We start from the raw sequence: 10,418 nt of genomic DNA, 5'->3' as shown, positions 1-10,418 counted from the left end.
GGTTTATCACACTGATTGATTTGCATATATTGAAGAATCCTTGCACTCCTCAGGTAAACCCCACTTGATCATTGTGTATGATCATTTTAATGTGCTGCTGGATTCTGTTTGCTAGTATTTTGTTGAGGATTTTTACATCTATGTTCATCAGTGATATTGGCCTGTAGTTTTCTTTTTTTGTGATATCTTTGTCTGGTTTTGGTATCCGGATGATGGTGGCCTCGTAGAATGAGTTTGGGAGTGTTCCTCCCTCTGCTATATTTTGGAAGAGTTTGAGAAGGATAGGTGTTAGCTCTTCTCTAAATGTTTGATAGGATTCACCTGTGAAGCCATCTGGTCTGGGCTTTTGTTTGTTGTAAGATTGTTAATCACAGTCTCAATTTCAATGCTTGTGATTTGTCTGTTTATATTTTCTATTTCTTCCTGGTTCAGTCTCAGAAGGTTGTGCTTTTCTAAGAATTTGTCCATTTCTTCCAGGTTGTCCATTTTATTGGCATATAGTTGCTTGTAGTAATCTCTCATTATCCTTTTTATTTCTGCAGTGTTAGTTGTTACTTTTCCTTTTTCACTTCTAATTCTATTGATTTGAGTCTTCTCCCTTTTTTTCTTGATGAGTCTGGCTAATGGTTTATCAATTTGTTTATCTTTTCAAAGACCCACCTTTTTATTTTATTCATCTTTGGTATTGTTTCCTTCATTTCTTTTTCATTTATTTCTCATATGATTTTTATGATTTCTTTCCTTCTGCTAAATATGGGATTTTTTTGTTCTTCTTTCTCTAGTTGCTTTAGATGTAAGGTTAGGTTGTTTATTTGAGATGTTTCTTATTTTTTGAGGTAGGATTGTATTGCTATAAACTTCCCTCTTAGAACTGCTTTTGCTGCATCCCATAGGGTGTGGGTCATTGTGTTTTCATTGTCATTTGTTTCTAGGTATTTTTTGATTTCCTTTGATTTCTTCAGTGATATCTTTGTTATTTAGTTCAAAGTAATCTTAATAAAAAATCCCAGCAGGTTTAGTGAGTATACCTGGAAATTGACAAGTGGATTCTAAACTTTATACATGAATGCAAAGGATCAAGAAGAACCAAGACAGGGACTTCCCTGGTGGTCCAGTGGTTACGACTCTGTGCTTCCAATGCAGGGGGTGCAGGTTTGATCCCTGGTCAGGGAACTAAGATCCCACATGCTGTGTGGTGCAGCCGTAAAGAAAAATAAATAAGTAAATAATAGAAGAACCAGGACAAGCTTGAAGAAGTTGAAGGACTCTCTCCACCTGTTATCAAGACTCATTATAAAGCTAGGTAATGATATAAAACGTGATATTGTCACAAGGGTAAACAAACAGACTAGCGGAACAGAATAGAAAATCCAGAAACTGACCAATACATATATGGTCACTTGACTTATTACAAAGGTGACAATGCAGTACAAGGGAGGAAAGAATACTCTTTTTTTAATTAAATGGTTGGGATCGATTGGATAACTCAATGTGAAAAAATAATATCAACCTCTACATATACAAAAAACATCTATATGTACAAAAAATGAATTCTAGATGGATTGTAGATATAAATGTGAAAGATAAAACAAAAGCTTCCAAAAGAAAACATAAGGAATATCTTTATTATTTTGGAGAAAACAATAATTTCTTAAATAGGTCACATAAAGCAAGTACTATGAAGAAAATCTGATAATTGGACTTTATTAAAATCAAGGACATCTATTCATCAAAAAACATCACTAGGTTAATGAAAATGCAACTTACAGAATAGGAAAAGATATTTGCAATACAGGTACCTGACAAAGATCTATATTTTAAGTATAGAAAGAACTATAAATCAGGTAAGAAAAAACAGAAAAATGAAAAAAATACTTGAACAGACATTTCACAAAAGCATATGCCAAATTGCCAAAATACTTATGAAAAAGTGCTCACTCTCATTAGTCATCATGGAATCACAAATCCAACCAGAGTGGCTCAAATGAGGCAGAGAAGAAAAAAGACAATATCAATTGTTGGGGAGAATATGGAGCAACTAGAATGCTCATTCACTGGGAATTTTAAATGGTCAAGCACTTTGAAAAACTGTATAACAGTGTCCTTCAAATCTGAGTTTATGAATATCTAAGATTCAATAATTTTTCTTTTAGATATTTGTCCAACAGTAATGTCTTATGTACAACCAAAATTAAGGTACTAGAATGTTCAAAGCAGCACTGTTCATAGTATCCCCAAACTGGAAACCACAAAATGTTGTGGATGAATCTTCAAACCCAAGTGCCTATATTAACAAAAGCAGCCTGTACATCCTACCTCCATCCCCAGGGATGTCACTGCTTTAGTCATATGCTTGATGCGCTATCTTGCAATTCCCTTTGTCCCCTTTACTTTCTTATGACCTTAGATCTACACTTAAAAGACTGTGCCTGACAGTTCATCCAGAACATCAGGAGGTTTTGCAACAGAAGTGTCACTAGGTTACATGGTTCATAACGTGCACCATCATCTTTCCATGTCCCCACCAAGGTGTGAAAAGTCTTCCTGACACTGTTTTTACAGTCTAAAGATGATGTTTGGTTGGAATAGAAGAGGAGAGAGTAGAGAGGGAGAGAGAAAATACTTTCACTTAACACCAAAGGGGCAGGGGAGCATAGTGGAGGAAGTACCTCTCCCTGCATTTCCTTTGCTAAGACGCCCAGGTGTAATACATTCCACATCCTTGCTGCCCAACTGGATAGAGACCAACTGCCTGGCTGCTCTAAGGACCCACCTCTGGTCCCATGAGGTTGGCAGCTCTTTGCGGAGCCTCCATTCACCCCTGTCAGGCCCCAGGTTTCTGCTATAGCCAGTCTGGGATTTAGGCTGCCAAGCCCTGCTGACAGGTGTGCAAAGAAGGTGGATGTGAGGGCAGCCACTCCCACCTGTTGCCCTGCCTCCACAGTCCTTGTGAGATCCCCTTCAAGGTCACACCTCTGTGAAGGAAGAACAGGTTTAATCCCTGGGTACAGCTTGTACTTCTTGTGTCCTAATTTTCAACAGCCCATGAGGCCCCAGTGCTACGCCCCAGGCCACCCAAAATTAGGAAATTGTTGGCAGGCTGGGAAAACAGTAGTTCTTCCCAGGGAGCTGGACTCGACCCCAGAGCATGGTGGTGAGTTTCCTGAAGACCACTTCCCTGTGGTTGAGTGAACAGGCTTTCACATTTTGAGGTAGAACTGGGGCTTCTTACAACCCACTGTCATCTTTAACCCGTAGCAAAAGAACAAGTGTGGGTAAACAGCTTCTTTTCCAGAGAGATGTTTAGGCCATAACAACACACACAAAAAAGAGTTAACAGTTCTAGAGTATTCTGTGTGCCAGGCACTGTACAAAGTGCTTTAAATGGATTATCTCATTTGTCTCAAAATAACCCCAAAGGTATGTATTATTATCCCCGTTTTCCCTGATGAGGCTCTAAGAGGTTATATGTCTTGCTGGAAGTGACAAAGCCAGGACTGAAAGCTAATAAGTCTGGCTCATGTTCCTTGACCAGCGTTGTAGATGTGAATATTTTGTCACTGATCCTGGACTCTAAGTCACCTCTACTGCACAGAGTGTCCTGCCTTTGGAGGAATGCTTCTTACCTTTTCATGGTTCGGGGCTCCAAAGCACTCTTGGGTGGCAATGGGAGTAGGGGAGACCCTCCCTGGTAGGACTCCCAAGAGCCCCTCCTCACCCATTTCCCTCTTCCTGGCCATTGGTGCAGCCCTCCGCATAGCCAGGGTCTCCCGAATGCACTGACCTACCTGTCTCCTTCGAATTTACTTTGCCCATCAGTCTTCTCACTCAACTCTGACCTGGAGTCAACCTAGACTGATCCCTTGTTCCTCTTCCCAGTCTCCTAAAAAGGAGTGGCACACCCCTCGGACCATGGGATGTGGCTGCCTCAGGCTAGTGTTGAGGACTGTCTCCTTGGCCCTTCCTTGGCTGGTAACACCAGACCAGGAAGGCCCCCGGGGTTTCCTTCAAAGGGAGTGGTTTCTCTAAGAGCAAATGGTTCGGATTCTTGGGAGTGAGAGGCAGAGCCTTTAAATGTACAAAATAGTATTTTGGGTACCAACTGAGGAGGACTTACTGGAACCAACCATCTTCAGTGGTTGTGGTTTAAAAGCTAGAATCAGAAAGTCACCTTCAGATAAGGCATCCCACATATTTCCTGTTTGAGATCTCGACCTCTGTGGGGCATTAGACACAGCTCTAACAGCTTCAGAGCAGAGGTAGCATAACGTGCTGGAGTTGTCGGACCCAGCAAAGTCATCCTCCCAGGTTCCCGGGGCACATCCTTCAGCTTCATCAGACCTCCATCAAATTCCAGGTCTTGACCACCACCAAAATCTCACAGTCAGACAAGGGTTCCTGCCAACCAACCTTGTTCAGTCCTATAAGGCGGAACATCGGTCCAGGGTAAGGCCCCCAAAGCCAAGGGATAACTTTAAGGAAGGCAAACAGATATCATAATGGGCCCAGAAAAAAGATCACTGAGCCAGGAGTCTGAGAACTTATAACCCAACCCAATCACCAAGCATCAACTTTGACAATCCAGCTGGATCCTGCCCCAATGATCCACTGGAAGAAGTAGGGGGATTAGAATTCCTTGTTGGGCTGAACCAGATGACATCTTAAATTCCCTTCCAACTGGGAATCATCTATGATTCGCTCAATCCTTGTAATACCTGCCACTTAGTAAACACTGGGAACCAGGCATATTGATGCATTGCCACACTCAGCCCTCCCCAAAACCCAGTGAGGTGGGTTTTATTAACATCTTTTTCAGAAATGGGGAGAGAAACTTGCCAGGATGCCAGAGCCGGTTGCGGAAGAGAAAGGATTTGAATGTAGGTCTGTCTAACCCCAAAGCTGATACCCTTTCCTGCCCATCCCTCTGCCTCTGGCACTGGATCAGCTACTCGGCCTGCTGCCCCTTGAAAGGAAGTAAAAAGCACCGACAGATGGGGCCCAGGTAGAGACCCTACCCAGAAAATGGGCACTTCCGGAGCAAAACAGCCACAGCGACAGGCCTTGTAAACGACAGCCTCCAACGGTTAACCACAGGGCTGCCTCCCATGTAGAAACAGGCTCCCTTTTGTCCACACAGCCCCACACACAAACAATAGCTCTATCATACAGGAGACCACAGAACAAAGGGAGGGGGAAAGATATGGACAGAACAGGGTATAAATAAGATGCTGTATGGGCAGAGAGAAAAGAAAATGATTTAAAGGCAGAAACACCGGCATATTTGACATGTAGGCTTTTAAATTATGCCTACACTCTTTATGTGAAGAGTGTACACAAATGAGTGTGTATTTTCAACTACGTCACATGCCCTGCTTTGTAACCAAAAACAATATTTGTGCTTCATGTGCTGCACTGTGGTGTTTTATACACAGAATCACCTGGCACAGGTCCTGTACCCTAGATGCAAATTAATGCTTTCATGGGGGAGGGGTTCGAGGGAAGGCGAGGGGGAGGCGTGTTCTGCCGGCCACACTCCAGCGCTGACATTGCTGGGCATGATGGATGCTGCCAGCGCTGTTGCTTAGCAACCCAATACCCTTCAAGAAAATCCAGCCGTCTCGCTGGCTTGAAGAAGCAAGCAGGGCTGGTTCAGCATGGCATTGGGCATGGAAAGATAATAATGGTTTTGTTCCAGTTATTAATAATCATTCTTTCTGATTTCCTGTATAGATCAACATACCTGAGGGTACCCAGAGCCCTGCACTAGACTGGGGCTGAAAAAAGCCCAGGGTTTTTAAATTACCTCCAAAGCGGCTTCAGAGAGTAGTGGAATTTTACTGGCTGGTCCCATGATGCTTCTTCAATCCCAGGCCCTTTCCACAACATAAAGGCAAATCTCCACGCCGTGACTCACCAGCATACCTTCAGATAGTTGTTTGTTAGCCCTGTCATGAGTCATCCTTTCTTCAGCTTTCTTTTTTCTCAAAACTGAAACACTTGACATTTTAGAATGGGGTTGGGGGAAGGTTTTTGATTTTTTTTTCTTGAAGTCGCTCTGTGGCTTTGTGTGCAAGTGTCGGGGTGTGTGGGACGAGGTGAGTAATGGCTGCGAGAACAGGTAAACAGGAGGGAGGTTCTCCATGCCATCAGTCGCCTGGAAAGCCACCAAGTGTGAGAATGCTGTCATTTGTATCACGCAGGAACGGAACGCCCCTGGGCTACATGCTAGAAGGGACAGTACCCCGGTCAGCATTCTGCCGTCCACCCGTTCCTTTTCAGCAGTGAACTGCTCCCTGTATCCCTGACAAAGAGATCTGCTTCACTTTGTGCAGCACAGATGACAGCATCATTGTAAGGCTTTAAGAAAAATCCTGCAGGAGTTATAAGGAACAAAGGAAATTGGGATTTTCAGGAAAAAAAAGAGAAGCGTAATTGCCACACAGAAATTGTGCTGGACCAAACAGACGGCAGGACCCCTGGGTTCTGGTTCTGATTCTGACATTCACTGGGAGTGGGATGAACTTCTGCTTATTTTGCATGGCCCAGCACAAGTCTCTTCTTCTCAGTGAAGCCCTCAACCCTGTACACTTATTCACTTAGCACTGTTTTCCTTCCCCAGGTATGAGCACCTCAAAGTCAGGCACTATTTTATGTGTGTCTGTATCATGTCAGTCCAGCATCTTAACAGATGTATAGTAGATGCTCAATGCATGCTTCTTGTCTGGAGGAGAGATAAACAAAAGAATTAATTAACCAGGGGCTTCCCTGGTGGCGCACTGGTTGAGAGTCTGCCTGCCGATGCAGGGGACATGGGTTTGTGTCCCGGTCTGGGAAGATCCCACATGCTGCGGAGTGGCTGGGCCCATGAGCCATGGCCGCTGAGCCTGCGCGTCTGGAGCCTGTGCTCCGCAACGGGAGAGGCCACAACTGTGAGAGGCCCACGTACCGCAAAAAAAAAAAAAAAAAAAAAAAAAAAGGAATTAATTAACCAGCCCAATAACTGGATAGTTAACCTCTTGGACCTTTATTTGTTCCCATGCTTAACGATACGCACTGTCTATTCACAGAAAAGGAATGAGGGTCTAGGAGTAGCAAATGAAAGCATTTTGAACACTACGTAACACCATGTTATTACAGAGCATTATTAGAAAAGAAAAAATAATGATGATCAAAAGTGTCCCCAGGGCTTCCCTGGTGGCGCAGTGGTTGAGAGTCCGCCTGCCGATGCAGGGGACACAGGTTCGTGCCCCGGTCCGGGAAGATCCCACGTGCTGCGGAGTGGCTGGGCCCATGAGCCATGTCCACTGAGCCTGCGCGTCCGGAGCCTGTGCTCCACAACAGGAGAGGCCACAACAGTGAGAGGCCCGCATACTGCCAAAAAAAAAAAAAAAGTGTCCCCAAAGGCAGGGATCAGGACCAATTCTGCACATAGACAAAGTAGGGAAGGAGAAAGTGTGAGCTAATACAAAATATTTCTTCTATCAGGTTGGGGTAATGCCTGAAATTTCCAAAGTATTTCTTACTTTGTCATAACAATGTATTTCTTCGTTAAGACATTACAGATCTTTGCTTAAAATGTAAATGCTCTCTTACAGCAATCAGATATTAATCCATTATTAACCTCGAGTGCTTTAGTTACACGTATTAAATCCACTCGTAGAGAGTAAGGGACACGCGACAGGAAGTTACTTTTTACTCTTCATTATGAAAATATTCAAACATACAAAACTAGAGGCAATAGTATAATAAGCCCCTATGTGTCCATCAGCTTCAACAACTGTCATCCTAAAACTGATCCTGTTTCATTCATCTACCTCCCCAAACTGGATTTTTAGAAGAAAATCCAAAACCTCCTGATATTTAATTTCTGTGTATTTCAGTATAGAGCTATAAAATACAAGCACTCTTTTTAAATTAATTTTTATTGGAGTGTAGTTGCTTTACAATGTTGTGTTAGTTTCTGCTATACAGTAAAGTGAATCAGTTATACATATACACATATCCACCCTTTTTTAGATTTCCTTCCCATTTAGATCACCGCAGAGCACTGAGTGGAGTTCCCTGTGCTATACAGTAGGTTCTCATTCATTATTTATTTTATACATAGTAGTGTATATATGTCAATCCCAATCTCCTTATTCATCCCCCCCCTTCCCCTCCTTGGTATCCACAAGTTTGTTCTCTACATCTGTGATTCTATTTCTGATAAGCACTCTTTTTTAACATAACCACAATATCAGTATCATACCTAAGATGATAGTACTGATAATTCCTTAATGTTAGCAAATAGCCAGTCAGTAATCAGTGTTCAAGTTTCCCTGATAGAATAGTTCAGTTCTTAGGTAAAAGTAACATTTGATTCAGAACATGGCAGGGGCTGGTCCTAGGGCTGGTCTTACCCAGGGGAAGAAGAAATGAATTTCACTCGTTTCACTGTGTTGTTTTGTTTCGTTTTCCAGTTTCACAATTGCCAAGAGCCATCCACACATGAGGAAAGACATGAGTATGTAAGACAAAATATGAATTACTCTCCCTATTAGCCGATGGCATTCACCAGTTTCTCCCAGCTCCTATAAAAATAATAAAGCGTTAGGTTTCCTTAACCTGACAACAGTAGGACTTGATTACTTAATCCTGTTGTCAACTTCATCTGATCATAGATAAGCCAAACATACTTGTCTGAGCCTCAGTTTCCTTGTACAACAGAGGCAATAACAGGACCTACAACGGAGGGCTTTTAGGAGCAGTAAAGAACATAATGTATGTAAAGCACTTAGAGAAGCTCTTGGCACAGTAAATGTGTAATGAACATGAACCATTGTGTTGTTATTTCCAAGTGTCCTTGGAAACCAAAGCTTGGGCAAGCTGATGCTTGATGAAAAGCCTGACGTTCTTCTCTTGGCAGCCTCCTCTGCTTGACAAAATACTACACCTGAAATACTTTAAGCTAGTATTCCTGAAAGTGTGCTTTTCAGACCACCTGCATCAAAATCACCCTGAACAATTATTTAAAATGTGGATCACTATGGGCAATTCTTAAGAACCCTAAAGTTTGAGAACTTCTACTTTCAACTTGCTTGAGTGGTTGTAGAGTGACTTTTCCAACCAGAGAGGAAATGGGGTGTCTGAAAGGCAATGAGGAGTAGCAGAAGGGACCTGGGACCTGGAATCAAGAGGCCAGCAGAGGAAACTGGCCATCCATTTACCTGTGGAACGGAACTAGTCATATCTCCCTCATGGAGCTACAGAGAGAGCCAAATGGGATCTGGAGAATGGGAAAATATTTTCCATTAACCAACTGATATTCGATGTTACTCACTTGTATTTTTATCCAAATTCCAAGAACCTAAATATAGAATTCCTATTTGGTGCTTCCAAAAGAGGACCATGTGGTCTAATGATGTTTGTGACAAAGGACATCATTCATGAGCATCTCATCCATTCATTCATTAACAAATATTTGTTAAGTGTCAATTCTTTGCCAGGGACTGTGCTGGCGTAAATCAGGGGAAAAGTAGTCACACTCCCCGCCTTCCTGAGCACATAGAGGGCTCTGAAATATCCAAGGACAAAGAAGGGACAAGGAGAAACTTAAAGCTCACAAGAGTCTAGAGCTAGGAAAGGACCTTAATGGACACGATTCCTTCATAGAACTGGTGAAAAGACAAAGACCCAAAGAGGCGAAGCACCTCCTCGCCCCCCAGTGAATTGGTAGCTAGAAAGGCACTTATTCCTTAGTTCATGGAACTATTCCTACCCTGTCTGTTTCACCCTTTCCTGCACCAAGAAAAGCAAAGAAGCAAAACAAATATTGAGTTGCCATTTCTCCATGTCATCAGCATGAGTCATTTGAGTTGACGGCAACAAAATTCTTCCCACTTAATGCAGTGCTTTTAAATTTTCATTTTCCATTTAATTTCAAAGCGGGTTACAAAACAGCGTGCAGAGCGGGATCTCGTTTTTGTAAACAATCTACCTGTGGTGTATACGTGTGCGTAGAAAAATGGCTGTACAGATCAAAGGCTATCGATAGATATTCCCTAGGGGCTAGGATTAGGGGCACTTTTTATTTTCTCCTTTATATTCCTGGAACTTTCTCAGAATTTTCCAAATCTTCTACAATGAGCACAAATTACTTCTGTAATGAATAAAAAGTTTATTTCAAAATAATGTTGGGTTATTTTTTTTTAAGTCACTGAGTTTTGCCTTTTTGAGACTAAATCTATTCTCATGAGAGGGTTCTAGAATCTTTTTGTCCAGATTACAGCCAAAGATTAAACTCAGTGTTGGTCTTCCAACAGAAGTGATGAAGCACAAAATAGCCACCTACTGACAGAACTCCTGGGATATTCCTTGCACGTATCTGGGCAAAGACAGCTGTAGTCCTGAATGGAATCAACTCTTCTAAAAGTATTTCC

The sequence above is a fragment of the Grampus griseus genome, assembly GCF_964374135.1.
Source record: "Grampus griseus genome assembly, chromosome: 5".
Taxonomy (NCBI): Eukaryota; Metazoa; Chordata; class Mammalia; order Artiodactyla; family Delphinidae; genus Grampus; species Grampus griseus.
Note: the sequence above shows the minus strand (reverse complement) of the source record.